General features: G+C 40.4%; 1 pseudogene; it reads left to right on the top strand.

The window, feature by feature from the left end:
* LOC139273708 (zinc finger protein 721-like) overlaps positions 1 to 18011 on the top strand; it is a 494469-nt pseudogene that overhangs the window by 217209 nt on the left and 259249 nt on the right.

Raw genomic sequence — 18011 nt, 5'->3', positions numbered from 1 at the left:
ACCTGAGTGAGAGTGTTCCAGTGCACGGACTGTGGAAAGAGATTTAACCAGTTGCACAGCCTGAAAAAACATTGCACCATTCACAGCGGGGAGAAACTGTACACGTGTTGTGTGTGTGGACGAGGCTTCAACTGATCGTCCAACCTGGAGAGACACAAGGACACCCGCACCATGGAGAAACTGTGGGAATGTGGGGACTGTGGGAAGAGATTTAATTACCAATCTGATCTGGAAATTCATCGGCGCAGTCACGGTGGGGAGAAGTCATTCACCTGCTCTGAGAGTGGAAGGGGATTCACTTTGAAATGCAATCTGCTGACACACCAGCGAGTTCACACTGGGGAGAGGCCATTTACCTGTTCCACGTGTGGGAAGGGATTCAGTCAGTCATCCCACCTGCTGACACATCAGCGAGTTCACACTGGGAAGAGGCCATTCGCCTGCTCTGAGTGTGGGAAGGGATTCGCTGTGTCATCCCGCCTGCTGACACATCAGCGAGTTCACACTGGGGAGAAACCATTCACCTGCTCCGTGTGTGGGAAGGGATTCACTACCTCATCCATCCTGCTGATGCACCAGCGACTTCACACTGGGGAGAGACCGTTCACCTGCTCCGTGTGTGGGAAGGGATTCGCTGTGTCATCCCGCCTGCTGACACATCAGCGAGTTCACACTGGGGAGAAACCATTCACCTGCTCCATGTGTGGGAAGGGATTCCTTCGGTCATTCCACCTGCTGAAACACCAACGAGTTCACACCGGGGAGAGGCCATTCACCTGTTCCATGTGTGGGAAGGGATTCAGTCAGTCATCCCACCTGCTGACACATCAGCGAGTTCACACTGGGGAGAGGCCGTTCACCTGCTCTGAGTGTGGGAAGGGATTCACTCGGTCATCCAGCCTGCTGGTACACCAGCGAGTTCACACTGGGGAGAAACCGTTCACCTGCTCCGTGTGTGGGAAGGGATTCACTACCTCATCCATCCTGCTGATGCACCAGCGACTTCACACTGGGGAGAGACCGTTCATCTGCTCCAAGTCTGGGAAGGCATTCCTTCGGTCATTCCACCTGCTGAAACAGCAGCGAGTTCACACTGGGCAAAGGCCGTTCACCTGCTCTGTGTGTGGGAAGGGATTCACTCAGATATCCAACCTGCAGAGACATCAGCGAGTTCACAAGTGCCTGCAGGGTTTGGATTCTGCTGTTATCCCAGACTGATTCGTTCTGACAGCTGAGGTTTCTTTCTGCTGATATTGATTACCCCTATAAAGGGACTGTTTAATATTCTGGATATTGGACCAATTAGTCAATGGAAAAAGGGTCAGATAAAAATAATGCTGATTGTGTTTGCATCCATACTTCACTGTTTAAAGGGCTTCATTTACTGAAAGCTGCAACAAATGGAGCTAAACTTTGTTGAACCATTGATAAAATTAATTGAATCTGCAGGTTGGTTTTTGATTTCTCTGGGATGGAGCCGGACATGATTGCCTTGAAATACCGCCGCTGTCCAGTAGATGATACTGTTCCTCCAATTTGTGACTGAGAGGAGTGTGACTGCCCCCGAGAGCAGGAGGAATGAGGGCAGCTCAGGGTCAGATACTGAACATGCTGCACCCAACAGGGACATCACACACTGCCCTCTCTCTGGGGCAGCTCAGAGTCAGAACTTTGGGGTGGGAAGGGGAGGATCCAGTTGTGGACAATGTAGAAACTAACGACATATGTAGAGCTAGGAATGAGGTTCTGCTGAAAGAGTTTTGAGAGGTTTGGGTCCAAATGATAAAGCTGAACCTCAAAGATAATAATCTTTGGATTGTTACATGAGCCATACACCAATTGGTGTAGGGATAAGCAGATTGGAATGTTAAATGTGGTGTGGGAGGCAGGGGTTTTGCTTCATGGGGTACAAGGAAGCTGTTCTGCTGGGATGGGCTCCACTTGAATTGGGCAGAAACCAGTGTTGTGGCGAATGGAATAACTAGGGCAGTTAACATGGCTTTAAAACAATGAAGGTGGGTGGGGGGAAGAGGGCACGGAGGAGGAGGATACATGAAAGTATACAGCACGGTTTAGATATGAGTAAAATTAATGAGATAGGTCAGGGCTCTAGAATAGAGCAGAGTTTTGGGTAAAAGTAAGCAGAGTGTTGAAGGAAGAGACAGAGTAACAAAGGTAATAGGTTATTACTGACTCAGGTGACCAGGGAAAAATAGAAAAAGTCAAAGCTAAAGGCATTATATCTGAATACACAAAGTATTCATAACAAAATAGATTAATTAATAGCGCAGATAGAAATTAATAGGTTTGATCTAACAGCAATTGCAGAGACATAGTAGCAAAGTGACTATGGTTGGGAACCAAATATTCCAGGATACGTAACTTTTAGAAGAGAGCAAAATGGAAAAGGAGGAGGAGTAGCCCTTATAATAAAGAATGGGATAAAGACAGAGGGAAAGGACCTTGGCTCATAAAATCAAGTAGAAGAATCAGTTTAGGTGGAGCTACAAAACAGCAAAGAGTAGGAAACATTGATGGCCACCAAATTGTAGTGGCACTGTATAAATCAGGAAATTGGTGGTGCATAAAACAAAGGTAATACAATAATCATGGGGGACTTTAACCTGCATATAGACTGGGCAAACCAAATTTACAGTAATAGCATGGAGGATGAATTCATGGAAGGTATACAAGAAATTTTTCCAGATCAGCATGTTGAGGAACCAACTAGAGAACCGGCTATTTTAGATCTAGTATTGTGCAATAAGAAACGGTTAATTTATAACCTTGTAGTAAAGGGACCCATAGGGAAGAGTGACCATAATATGATAGAATTTTACATTAAGTTTGAAAGTGATTTATTTAAATCCAAAACTAGGGTCTTAAATCTAAACAAAGGAAACTATGTGGGTATAAGGGGAATCTGGCTAAAGTAGATTGGGGAACTACATTAAAAGCTATAGCGGTAGTAAAGCAATAGCTAGCATTAATACATAATTTACAACCAAATTATATTCCTTTAATGCACAAAAACCCCACAGGAAAAGTGATCCAACCGTGTCTAACAAGAGAAGTTAAAGTTAGTGTTAGATGAAAGGTATAATGTTGCCAAAAAGAGAAGTAAGCTTGAGGATTGAAGATTTTAGAATTCAGCAAAGGAGGACCAAGAAATTGATAAACAAGGGTGTTGTGGGAAAAACATCACTCAAGTCACTTATCATCCACAATACGAGAGTTATTTAATGCAAGTATGCAGAGGAGAGCGTTCGGCGTCCCGAAGTCTCTCAACTTTACAGTGGTTGTGGCAATGTATTTATACATAATCAAGTGGAAGTGAAACTCAGTCGTTGAAAAGGATGCTGACAGTTGCTCAATTGTTAATCAAGTAAGTTTTAGCAGATGTATGCTGTTACCTCAACTGTCTTGGGTTTGCCCATTGCCTCGAATAAAGTTTCATCTTTACCCATTGTCTCTGTAACAAGGTTTCATCTTTAACCATTGTCTCTGTAACAAGGTTTAATCTTTACCCATTGTCTCTGTAACAAGGTTTCATCTTTACCCATTGTCTGTGTAACAAGGTTTCATCTTTAACCATTGTCTCTGTAACAAGGTTTAATCTTTACCCATTGTCTCTGTAACAAGGTTTCATCTTTACCCATTGCCTCTGTAACAAGGTTTAATCTTTACCCATTGTCTCTGTAACAAGGTTTCATCTTTACCCATTGTCTCTGTAACAAGGTTTCATCTTTACCCATTGTCTCTGTAACAAGGTTTCATCTTTACCCATTGTCTCTGTAACAAGGTTCCATCTTTACCCATTGTCTCTATAACAAGGTTCCATCTTTACCCATTGTCTCTGTAACAAGGTTTCATCTTTACCCATTGTCTCTATAACAAGGTTCCATCTTTACCCATTGTCTCTATAACAAGGTTCCATCTTTACCCATTGCCTCTGTAACAAGGTTTCATCTTTACCCATTATCTCTGTAACAAGGTTTCATCTTTACCCATTATCTCTGTAACAAGGTTTCATCTTTACCCATTGTCTCTATAACAAGGTTCCATCTTTACCCATTGTCTCTATAACAAGGTTCCATCTTTACCCATTGTCTCTGTAACAAGGTTCCATCTTTACCCATTATCTCTGTAACAAGGTTTCATCTTTACCCATTGCCTCTGTAACAAGGTTTCATCTTTACCCATTATCTCTGTAACAAGGTTCCATCTTTACCCATTGTCTTTATAACAAGGTTTCATCTTTACCCATTGCCTCGGTAACAAGGTTTCATCTTTACCCATTGCCTCTGTAACAAGATATCATGAAACGTCTTTATACCAACTGTTACTTATTAACTGCTGACCTGATGCTTGTGTCATTTGGCCAAGCTTCCCATCATGCCTTGTAATTATGGTGGCAGTCTAATATATGGCTTCCAATGTAGCTACAGTGTTTTAAAACAACATTCCCATTAACCATGTGCTTCCCACATCAATCCCTCCGTGACCCTGCTCAGGAATCCTTTCCATGCCCAACAGCCACACCCAGATGTTCTACCTATGGTTTCATATCCAGGGATCCTCTGGACAGCCACAAGTGTTGCATCCTGACTATTGAACCTCTTGCGGCATCACCAGTGTCCTACTGACCTGGCTATGTTTGGGTTTAAACTACCATTATGTATACCCTATCTCTAGCTGCATAATGCCTTTCCTTTCTTGGATTGCTCTAAATACTTTTGATACAGGCCTGGTTTGAGAGGTGTGCTTTTCCCTCCTTCCCTTACTCAGTTTATTGCTTTAGCCAATATTTTGGCTTTCCTTCACCGGGCCCATCCACAGATGTCATGAAGGAGATATACAGCAATCGACAATTGAATCACCACTAACGCATGAAATGTTACGTGGATCTACAGATGGATCTGAATGTTCAGCCCCCAGTCCCATAAGTCATCCCACCAAGTGGTGACCTTGTTCTGTTGCTGGAGTGCGTACTACCTCTTCTGGGACTCGGCAATCTTTTTCCGTAGCTCCACCATGAGTTCTGGCATCGTACCCAAATTTGCTGATGTAGTTTGGTTGTTCTTTCTTCATGCCTTCAGACACCTGGAATGAAGTGGACTCTCGTCTGTGTATATTGATCAGTTCTTCTTATCCAATCCTCACCGGTACCTCTGGGGTGAAACAGAACACCGGGCTGGGGATCTCACAGATCTGGTCTGTGTACTCAAAAGTTTTCTGGTTAGTAGTTACACTGTACTCTCCTTTGTTGACATAAGTAACCCACGTTGCTGTTAAACCGGCTCTAATGGCCTCTATAATACAGTTGATCCCATTCTTTAATATTTTAAATCCACAGGCTGTAATTGGGTCAAAACTCATTTTCTGAGGGCAAGTTGTTGTTCCCTGATTGGTGGCACAACCTTGCAACTTGGTTCCCACTAAACTATGTCCATATGTTACTGCATAAGGTAATGTCTCATGGTACGTTATGTATGTATTTCCCTAAATTATTCCGATGTTTTGGACTCAATATACCTCTCGAGGCTCTGTTCCAGTACAATCATTGGTATTGCAAGTACCAGTCCCAGCAGACTGCCACCGTTCACTTTACATTCAGTTTGGGTGGGGTATACCCACACCATTCCCTTGAGTTGGCATCCTGGGATAGTTTCCCTTTGATGGGATAGATTAGCCAATTGCTCATTGCTAATCCATAAGGGCACCTCACCTTTCATTATCTGGGCAAAATTTTTCCTGGTTTGTGCATTACACAATTTCCAAATGTGCTATAAGCATCATTCCTTGCAGTATCCTCAGAGGCCTTCTGGTCTTCCTTAATAATTTTATTCATGGTTTGGGCATGTGCCTCGAGAACAGTAGCCATGTCCTGAAGCTGACCGGTAAGGACCTGATCCTCAGTCAATTGGGAGTCCTGGTTCTGATTCTTCTCCCATAGAATTTCTTTAATTCTGGAGCCCAGAATATTTCTGTCCTGGGTTGCGAAATCAATCGTATTAGCTATTGAGGTTCCAGTGTTAAATATGGCCACCACATTATTAAGCATATCTCTCCTGTTCGCCGTTTGTAGTGTTGGCCTGGGGCACGGCCGTTCCCTTTAACCCCTTGTTCCAGAACTTGTCTGCTTAGTTTTTGAGACTGCTTTTGGGTTTTATTTGAGCACCACTGGGGAAGTCCTATGCTTGTCAAGTCTAGTATCATGGGTGCCAAATCATGGTGTACGTTATCATACATTACATTTCCTGTTGGGACCAAAACCAATCCATTTTTCGGTTCCAAAGTTTGCTTTAGGCATCTTCCCTGGAATACCAGGAGGAGGATCCCAAGTTCTTCCAGGATGATGTTCAGTCGTCGTATCCTTTATCTGCAACAAAATAATTATGGCATTGGCTGGTGGCCCTCCTTCTGTCTGAAACAGATTTTCATTCCATTTCAAATGGTTTTAACTGTGACCAGTGTTTCCAGCAACGCCCTTCTCTCATGTCTAAGCATACACACATTTCACGAGTGATGAGAACCTGAAATGGATCCTTCCAATGGTGTAACCTCCACCTCACAACTCTCCTCTTCTTGTACTACTGACTCACACTTAAGCCCTGTCCCTTAAGTCAAAACTCCAGTTGTAGGGTTCACCCCAAGGTCTTGAATAATTTAAACGGATTTATCTTTGGGAGTAAGCACTGCTTCCCAGGCTACCCTCAACTTTCCTGTGTTCAATAGTTCTACTAAAGTATGCTGGGTGTGTAATATGGTCTGTCCGACCTTCAAAACTGGCTCACTGACACGAACTGCCCAGGTGGCACAATCTAAGGCTGCTACACATCAAGGTAGTCCAGCCACTACCGGTGATTGGTGGGTGGAGTAATAGGCTACTGGTCATTTCCTATTTCCATGTTCTTGTACCAGTATAGCATTGTAAAAATCTCATTCATTATCACAGTAGAGGTGGAACGATTTATTCGTATCGCGCAACCCCAAAGCTGGGGCACTGGTCAGGGCTTGCTTCACTTGCATATATACCAAGTCCTGTTCTGGTCCCCAGGTGGCTGGTTGTAATGGGGCTTCCCTCCTTTTATGAGATCCTGAATGGGGGCCACTAAGGATGTGAACCTTGGGATAGAAATCCGGCAATAGTTAAAAAGTTCTGAAACTTGCCTGACTCCCCTTACATTAATTGGCATGAACATTTCTTTGCTGTCCGTTGGTCAACAGACATAGCCCTATGCCGCTGTTGGATGGTATGTCCCAAGTATTGCATGGAAGTCTGACCTATCTGTGTCTTTTTGAGGCTTACTTGCAGTCCTGATTTACGTTTCATGTTCCCCGTGGTAATTGGCCAGATAGCCTATCTCTGCCTTGCGTCTATATGGAACCCAGCTCTTCTAATACATCCATCCCTAAAATAATTTCTTCATTATTGGGGCACTTGGTTCTGATCTTCCTTTTAGTACTGCGGTGCCTTTTTCACATTTTACTGAATTTAATTTTTCATTAAGTACTTCGTTTCCTTTTTCTAATTATTTTCTTATTTATTTTTCCTCATTTTCTTTTCTCGTTCTTTGACATTCGTCCCCATCTTTACTCATTGTCCCTGTAACAAGTTTCATCTTTACCCATTGTCTGTGGAGCAAGGTATCATCTTTACCTATTGTCCCTCTAACAAGGTTTCATCTTTACCCATTGTCTGTGTAGCAAGGTTTCATCTTTACCCATTGACTGTGTAACAAGGTTTCATCTTTACCCATTGTCCCTGTAACAAGATTTCATCTTTGCCCGTTGTTCCTCGAGCAAGGTTTCATCTTTACCCATTGTCTGTATAACAAGAATCATCTTTACCCATTGTCTGTATAACAAGAATCATCTTTACCCATTGTCTATGCAACAAGAATCATCTTTACTCATTGCCTGTGTAACAAGTTTTCATCTTTACCCATTGTCTCCGCAACAAGTTTTCATCTTTACCCATTGTCAGTGCAACAAGATTTCATCTTTACCCATTGTCTGTGTAACAAGAATCATCTTTACCCATTGTCTATGCAACAAGAATCATCTTTACCCATTGCCTGTGTAACAAGAATCATCTTTACCCATTGTCTGTGTAGCAAAGTTTCATCTTGACCCATTGTCCCTGTAACAAGATTTCATCTTTGCCCGTTGTTCCTCGAACAAGGTTTCATCTTTACCCATTGTCTGTGTAACAAGAATCATCTTTACCCATTGTCTATACAACAAGAATCATCCTTACCCATTGTCTATATAACAAGAATCATCTTTACCCATTGTCTATATAACAAGAATCATCTTTACCCATTGTCTGTGTAGCAAAGTTTCATCTTTACCCATTGTCCCTGTAACAAGATTTCATCTTTGCCCGTTGTTCCTCGAACAAGGTTTCATCTTTACCCATTGTCTATACAGCAAGAATCATCTTTACCCATTGTCTATACAACAAGAATCATCTTTACCCATTGTCTGTATAACAAGAATCATCTTTACCCATTGTCTATACAACAAGAATCATCTTTACCCATTGTCTATACAACAAGAATCATCCTTACCCATTGTCTATATAACAAGAATCATCTTTACCCATTGTCAATATAACAAGAAGCATTTTTATCCATTGTCTATATAACAAGAATCATCTTTACCAATTGTCTGTGTAACAAGAATCATCTTTACCCATTGTCTATATAACAAGAATCATCTTTACCCATTGTCTGTATAACAAGAATCATCTTCACCCATTGTCTATATAACAAGAATCATCTTTACCCATTGTCTGTATAACAAGAATCATCTTTACCCATTGTCTGTATAACAAGAATTATCTTCACCCATTGTCTATATAACAAGAATCATCTTTACCCATTGTCTGTATAACAAGAATCATCTTTATCCATTGTCTATGCAACAAGAATCATCTTTACCCATTGCCTGTGTAACAAGTTTTCATCTTTACCCATTGTCTCCGCAACAAGTTTTCATCTTTACCCATTGTCAGTGCAACAAGATTTCATCTTTACCCATTGTATGTGTAACAAGAATCATCTTTACCCATTGTCTATGCAACAAGAATCATCTTTACCCATTGCCTGTGTAACAAGAATCATCTTTACCCATTGTCTGTGTAGCAAAGTTTCATCTTGACCCATTGTCCCTGTAACAAGATTTCATCTTTGCCCGTTGTTCCTCGAACAAGGTTTCATCTTTACCCATTGTCTGTGTAACAAGAATCATCTTTACCCATTGTCTATACAACAAGAATCATCTTTACCCATTGTCTGTGTAGCAAAGTTTCATCTTTACCCATTGTCCCTGTAACAAGATTTCATCTTTGCCCGTTGTTCCTCGAACAAGGTTTCATCTTTACCCATTGTCTATACAGCAAGAATCATCTTTACCCATTGTCTATACAACAAGAATCATCTTTACCCATTGTCTGTATAACAAGAATCATCTTTACCCATTGTCTATACAACAAGAATCATCTTTACCCATTGTCTATATAACAAGAATCATCTTTACCCATTGTCTGTGTAGCAAAGTTTCATCTTTACCCATTGTCTATACAACAAGAATCATCTTTACCCATTGTCTGTATAACAAGAATCATCTTTACCCATTGTCTATACAACAAGAATCATCTTTACCCATTGTCTATACAACAAGAATCATCTTTACCCATTGTCTGTGTAGCAAAGTTTCATCTTTACCCATTGTCCCTGTAACAAGATTTCATCTTTGCCCGTTGTTCCTCGAACAAGGTTTCATCTTTACCCATTGTCTATACAGCAAGAATCATCTTTACCCATTGTCTATACAACAAGAATCATCTTTACCCATTGTCTGTATAACAAGAATCATCTTTACCCATTGTCTATACAACAAGAATCATCTTTACCCATTGTCTATACAACAAGAATCATCCTTACCCATTGTCTATATAACAAGAATCATCTTTACCCATTGTCAATATAACAAGAAGCATTTTTATCCATTGTCTATATAACAAGAATCATCTTTACCAATTGTCTGTGTAACAAGAATCATCTTTACCCATTGTCTATATAACAAGAATCATCTTTACCCATTGTCTATATAACAAGAATCATCTTTACCCATTGTCTGTATAACAAGAATCATCTTTATCCATTGTCTATGCAACAAGAATCATCTTTACCCATTGCCTGTGTAACAAGTTTTCATCTTTACCCATTGTCTCCGCAACAAGTTTTCATCTTTACCCATTGTCAGTGCAACAAGATTTCATCTTTACCCATTGTCTGTGTAACAAGAATCATCTTTACCCATTGTCTATGCAACAAGAATCATCTTTACCCATTGCCTGTGTAACAAGAATCATCTTTACCCATTGTCTGTGTAGCAAAGTTTCATCTTGACCCATTGTCCCTGTAACAAGATTTCATCTTTGCCCGTTGTTCCTCGAACAAGGTTTCATCTTTACCCATTGTCTGTGTAACAAGAATCATCTTTACCCATTGTCTATACAACAAGAATCATCTTTACCCATTGTCTGTGTAGCAAAGTTTCATCTTTACCCATTGTCCCTGTAACAAGATTTCATCTTTGCCCGTTGTTCCTCGAACAAGGTTTCATCTTTACCCATTGTCTATACAGCAAGAATCATCTTTACCCATTGTCTATACAGCAAGAATCATCTTTACCCATTGTCTATACAACAAGAATCATCTTTACCCATTGTCTGTATAACAAGAATCATCTTTACCCATTGTCTATACAACAAGAATCATCTTTACCCATTGTCTATATAACAAGAATCATCTTTACCCATTGTCTATATAACAAGAATCATCTTTACCCATTGTCTGTGTAGCAAAGTTTCATCTTTACCCATTGTCCCTGTAACAAGATTTCATCTTTGCCCGTTGTTCCTCGAACAAGGTTTCATCTTTACCCATTGTCTATACAGCAAGAATCATCTTTACCCATTGTCTATACAACAAGAATCATCTTTACCCATTGTCTGTATAACAAGAATCATCTTTACCCATTGTCTATACAACAAGAATCATCTTTACCCATTGTCTATACAACAAGAATCATCCTTACCCATTGTCTATATAACAAGAATCATCTTTACCCATTGTCAATATAACAAGAAGCATTTTTATCCATTGTCTATATAACAAGAATCATCTTCACCCATTGTCAATATAACAAGAATCATCTTTACCCATTGTCTGTGTAACAAGAATCATCTTTACCCATTGTCTATATAACAAGAATCATCTTTACCCATTGTCTGTATAACAAGAATCATCTTTACCCATTGTCTGTATAACAAGAATCATCTTTACCCATTGTCTATATAACAAGAATCATCTTCACCCATTGTCTATATAACAAGAATCATCTTTACCCATTGTCTGTATAACAAGAATCATCTTTACCCATTGTCTATGCAACAAGAATCATCTTTACCCATTGCCTGTGTAACAAGTTTTCATCTTTACCCATTGTCTCCGCAACAAGTTTTCATCTTTACCCATTGTCTCCGCAACAAGTTTTCATCTTTACCCATTGTCAGTGCAACAAGATTTCATCTTTACCCATTGTCTGTGTAACAAGAATCATCTTTACCCATTGTCTATGCAACAAGAATCATCTTTACCCATTGCCTGTGTAACAAGAATCATCTTTACCCATTGTCTGTGTAGCAAAGTTTCATCTTGACCCATTGTCCCTGTAACAAGATTTCATCTTTGCCCGTTGTTCCTCGAACAAGGTTTCATCTTTACCCATTGTCTGTGTAACAAGAATCATCTTTACCCATTGTCTATACAACAAGAATCATCCTTACCCATTGTCTATATAACAAGAATCATCTTTACCCATTGTCTATATAACAAGAATCATCTTTAGCCATTGTCTGTGTAGCAAAGTTTCATCTTTACCCATTGTCCCTGTAACAAGATTTCATCTTTGCCCGTTGTTCCTCGAACAAGGTTTCATCTTTACCCATTGTCTATACAGCAAGAATCATCTTTACCCATTGTCTGTATAACAAGAATCATCTTTACCCATTGTCTGTATAACAAGATTCATCTTTACCCATTGTCTATACAACAAGAATCATCCTTACCCATTATCTATATAACAAGAATCATCTTTACCCATTGTCGATATAACAAGAATCATCTTTACCCATTGTCTATATAACAAGAATCATCTTCACCCATTGTCTGTATAACAAGAATCATCTTTACCCATTGTCTGTATAACAAGATTCATCTTTACCCATTGTCTATATAACAAGAATCATCTTCACCCATTGTCTATATAACAAGAATCATCTTTACCCATTGTCTGTGTAACAAGGTTTCATCTTTACCCATTGTCAGTGCAACAAGCTTTCATCTTTACCAATTGTCTGTGCAGCAAGGTTTCATCTTTACCCATTGTCTGTATAACAAGAATCATCTTTACCCATTGTCTATATAACAAGAATCATCTTTACCCATTGTCTGTATAACAAGAATCATCTTTACCCATTGTCAGTGCAACAAGCTTTCATCTTTACCCATTGTCAGTGCAACAAGCTTTCATCTTTACCAATTGTCTGTGCAGCAAGGTTTCATCTTTACCCATTGTCTGTATAACAAGAATCATCTTTACCCATTGTCTATATAACAAGAATCATCTTTACCCATTGTCTGTATAACAAGGATTCATCTTTACCCATTGTCTATATAACAAGAATCATCTTTACCCATTGTCTGTGTAACAAGAATCATCTTTACCCATTGTCTGTGTAACAAGAATCATCTTTACCCATTGTCTATAAATAACAAGAATCATCTTTACCCATTGTCTATATAACAAGAATCATCTTTACCCATTGTCTGTATAACAAGGATTCATCTTTACCCATTGTCTATATAACAAGAATTATCTTTACCCATTGTCTATATAACAAGAATCATCTTTACCCATTGTCTGTATAACAAGGATTCATCTTTACCCATTCTCTGTGTAACACGGTTTCATCTTTACCCATTGTCTGTGTAACAACGTTTCATTTTACCCATTGTCTCTGTAACAAGCATTCATCTTTACCCATTGCCTCTGTGACAAGGTTTCATCTTTACCCATTGTTTCTGTAACAAGGTATTATGAAATATCTTTATACCAACTGTTACTTATTAACTGCTGACCTAATGCTTTTGACATTTGTCTAAGCTTCCCATCATGCTTTGTAATTATGGGGGCAGTCTAATATGTGACTTCCAACATAGCTACAGTGTTTTAAAACAACATTCCCATTAACTATCTGCTTCCCACATCAATCCCTCCCGTGACCCTGGTCACCAATCCTTTCTGTGCCCAACAGCCAGACCCAGATGTTCTACCTATGGATTCATATCCAGGGATCCTCTGGATAGCCACGAGTGTTGCATCCTGACTATTGAACCTCTTGCGGCATCCCAGTGTCCTAATGACCTGGCTATGTCTGGGTTTAAACTACCATTACGTATTCCCTATCTCTAGCTGCATAATGCCCCACCCTTTTTGGATTGCTATAAGTAGTTTGATATGGGCCTGGTTTGAGAGATGTGCTTTTCCCTCCTTCCCTTCCTCAGGTTATTGTTTTCGCCAATATTTTTGCTTTCCTTCACCGGGCCCACCCACAGATGTCATGAACGAGATATACAGCAATCAACAATTGAATAACCACTAACACATGCAATGTTATGTGTATCCACAGATGGATCTGAATGTTCAGCCCCAAATACCATAAGTCATCCCACCAAGTGGTGACCTTGTTCTGTTGCTGGAGTGTGTACTACCTCTTCTGGGACTCGGCAGTCTTTTTCTGTAGCTCCACCATGTGTTCTGGCATCGTACCCAAATTTGTTGATGTAGTTTGCTAGTTCTTTCTTGCTGCCTTCAGACACCTGGATTGAAGTGGACTCTCATCTGTGTATATTGATCAGTTCTTCTCATCCAATCCTCACCGGTACTTCTGCGGTGAAACAGAACAGCGGGCTGGGGATCTCACAGATCTGGCATCTGTACTCAAAAGTTTTCTGGTTAGTAGTTACACTGTACTCTCCTTTGTTGACATAAGCAATCCGTGTTGCTGTTAAACCGGCTCTAATGGCCTCTATAGTACAGTTGATCCCATTCTTTAATATTTTAAATCCACAGGCCGCAATTAGGTCAAAACTCATTTTCTGAGAGCAAATTGTTGGATGGCACAACCTTGCAACTTGGTTCCCACTAAACAATGTCTATATGTTACTGCATAGGGCAATGTCTCATGGTACGTTATGTATGTATTTCACTTCATGATTCTGATGTTTTGGACTCGATATACCTCTCGAGGCTCTGTTCCAGTACAATCACTGGTATTGCAAGTACCAGTCCCAGCAGACTGCCACCGTTCACTTTACATTCAGTTTGGGTAGGGTATACCCACACCATTCTCCTGATTTGGCATCCTGGGATAGTTTCCCTTTGACGGGATAGATTAGCCAATTGCTCATTGCTAATCCATAAGGGCACCTCACCTTCCATTATCTGCGCTAATTTTTTCCTGGTCTGTTCTATCACCTAATTTCCAAATGTGCTATAAACATCATTCCTTGCAGCATCGTCAGAGGCTGTATGGTCCTCCTTAAAAATGTTATTCATGGTTTGGCAGTAGCCATGACCTGAAGCTGACCAGTAAGGACCTGATCTTCAGTCAATTGGGAGTCCTGGTTCTGATGCTGCTCCCTTGGAATTTATTTAATTCTGGAGCCAAGGTCTCTAATTTTACAGGGTTACTAAATCAATCATATTAACTATTGAGGTTCCAGTGTTAAATATGGCCACCACATCATTAAGCGTAGCTCTCCTGTTCGCAATTTGTAGTCTTGGCCCGGGGCACGGCTGTTCCCTTTAACCTCTTGTTCTAGAACTTGTCTGCTTAGTTTTTGGGACAGCTTCTGGGTTTTATTAGAGTGCTACCGGGGAAGACCTATGCTGTCAAGTCTAGAACCACGGGTACCAAATCACGGTGTACGTTATCATACATTACATTCCCTGTCGGGACTAAAACAAACTCATTCTTTGGATCCAGTGTTTGCTTTGGACATCTTCCGTGGAATACCAGGAGGAGGATCCCAAGTTCTTCCAGGATGATGTTCAGTCACCGTATCCTTTATCTGCAACAAAATAATTATGGCATCGCTGGTGGCCCTCCTATTGTCTGAAACAGATTTTGATTCCATTTCAAACGGTTTTACCTATGACCAGTGTTTCCAATGATGCCCTCCTCCCATGTCTATGCATACACGCGTATCACTAGTAATGAGAACCTGAAATGGATCCTTCCAATGGTGTAACCTCCATCTCACAACTCTCCTCTTCTTCTACTACTGACTCACACTTATGCTCTGTCCCTTGAGTCAAAACTCATGTTGCAGGGTTCACCCCAAGGTCTTGAATAATTTGAACGCATTTATCTTTGGGAGTGAGCACTGCTTCCCAGGCTGCCCTCAACTTTTCTGTGTTCAATAGTTCCACTAAAGTATGATGGGTGTGTAATATGGTTTGTCCGACCCTCACGTCTGGCTCACTGACGCGAACTGCCCAGGCGGCACAATCTAAAGCCGTGACACATCAAGGTAGTCTGGCCACTACTGGTGATTGGTGGGTGGAGTAATAGGCTACTGGTCATTTCCTATCTCCATGTTTTTGTACCAATATAGATTTGTAAAAATCTCATTCATTATCACAGTAAAGGTGGAACGATTTATTCATATAGGGGCAACCCCAAAGCTGCGGCACTGGCCAGGGCTTGCTTCACTTGCATATATACCAAGTCCTGTTCCAGTCCCCAGGTGACTGATTGTAATGGGGCTTCCCTCCTTTTATGAGATCCTGAATGGGGGCCACTAAGGATGTGAACCTTGGGATAGAATTCTGGCAATAGTTAAAATGTCCTGAAACTTGTCTGACTCTCCTTACATTAATTAGTCTGAGCATTTCTTTGATTGCTGTCCGTTGGTCAACAAACATAGCCTTATGCCGCAGTTGGATGGTATGTCCCAAGTATTGCATGGAAGTCTGACCTATCTATGCCTTTTTGAGGCTTACTTTCAGTCCTGATTTATGTTTTATTTTCCCCGTGTATTGGCCAGAAAGCCTTCCTCTGCCTTGCATCTATAGGGAACCCAGCTCTTCTAATATATCCATCCCTAAAATAGTCTCTTCATTATTGGGTCACTTGGTTCTGATCTCCCTTTTAGTACTGTGGCACTTTTGACACTTACCTTTTTTACTTCATTTAATTTTTCATTTAGTTCTTCGTTTTCTTTTTCTAATTATTTTCTTCTTATTTCTTTTTCCTCGTTTTCTTTTCTCGTTCTTTCATGACTTTCTTCCCCATCTCTACACATTCTTGAATGCGCATGACAGAGTATTACAATTGCTTTATCTACCTTATTCCACCATTCCCTCTGGCACTTTGGACTTCTCTTCGGATACCATCCTCCTTTCTCTATCTTTACCTTAATCTTATCACACTTTCTCAACAGATACTCTGTTATCCGATCCTGAAGGTCCCCTGGTGCATCAGTCATTTTGATAACTGACCCCAGAACCAGTTACTCGCAAGTCTATGATGAGACTTGTCATCGACATTTTTAAGGCTGGTCATGTTACTTCCTTTGCTTAGGTTTCTGTGACTCTCATAACCCTTTAGCGCAGGCTGCCTTCTCGCACATGGTCATCGAGGCTCCATATTGTTTGCAAATCCCTGTTAGCCTGGCAAAACCACTGAGGAGATCGACAGACCAAACTATGGGTAGTATATTAATTCTACTTGCTCGCTTTTCTGTTGGTCTCCCAGGGTTTCCATCTCCAGACTTTCAGTGGATCCTGCCAATTGTGCCAATTGTTATGATGAAACCATCACGCAAAGTCACATATAGTCTACGATATGAAAATTCGTTAATACAAGCATGCAGGGAAAGTGTTCAACATCCCAAAGTCAAGTTCTGAAGTCTCTCAACTTTACATTGGTTGTGGCAATGTATTTATACATAATTAAGCAGAAGTGAAACACGACCGTTGACAAGGATGCTGATAGTTGCTCAATTGTTAATCATCAAAGCTTTTACCTCAACTGTCTTATGTTTTCCCATTGCCTCTGTAACATGGTTTCACGCTTAACCATTTCCTCCGAAACAAGGTTTCATCTTTACCCATTGTTTCCATAACAAGGTTTCAATTTTATCCATTGCCTCTGTAACAAGGTTTCATCTTTACCCATTACCTCTGTAACAAGCTTTCATGAAACATTTTTACAGCAACTGTTACTTATTAACTGCTGACACGATGCTTCTGTCTGTTTTGGCCAAGCTTCCCATCATGCCTTGTAATTATGGTGGCAGTCTAATACATGGCTTCCAACATCGCTACAGTGCTTTAAAACAACCTTCCCATTAAACCTGTGCTTCCCACATCAGTGAAAGTGAAAGTAGAATATGAGAGTAAATTAACGAGAGACATAAAAACAAACTGCAAAAGCTTCGATAGGTATATAAAAAAGGAAAGATTAGCAAAAGTAAATATGGTTGAGACAGGAGACAGGAGACATTATAATGGAGAATAAGGAAATGGCAGATAAATTAAACAAATACTTTGTGTCTGTCAACATGAAAGTTGACCCAAAAAACTTGGGGAAATAGCTAGCGAGAAAGAGAGACTTTAAAAATTTGGCATTGGTAAAAAAAACTGGTACTGGAGAAATTATTGGGACTGAAAGCCAAAAGATTCGCTGGACCTGTTGGCCTACATCCTAGGGTTTTGAAAAAGGCAGCTAAAGAAATAGTGGATACATTGGCTGTCATTTTCCAAAATTCCATAGATTCAAGAATGGTTCCCATGGATTGGAAGGTAGCAAATGTAGCCTAGCTATTTAAGAAAGGAAGGAAAGAGAAAACAGAGAACTACAGACC

The sequence above is a fragment of the Pristiophorus japonicus genome, chromosome 9 (genome assembly GCF_044704955.1).
Source record: "Pristiophorus japonicus isolate sPriJap1 chromosome 9, sPriJap1.hap1, whole genome shotgun sequence".
NCBI lineage: Eukaryota > Metazoa > Chordata > Chondrichthyes > Pristiophoridae > Pristiophorus > Pristiophorus japonicus.
This window is presented reverse-complemented; position numbering and strand designations above follow the sequence as displayed.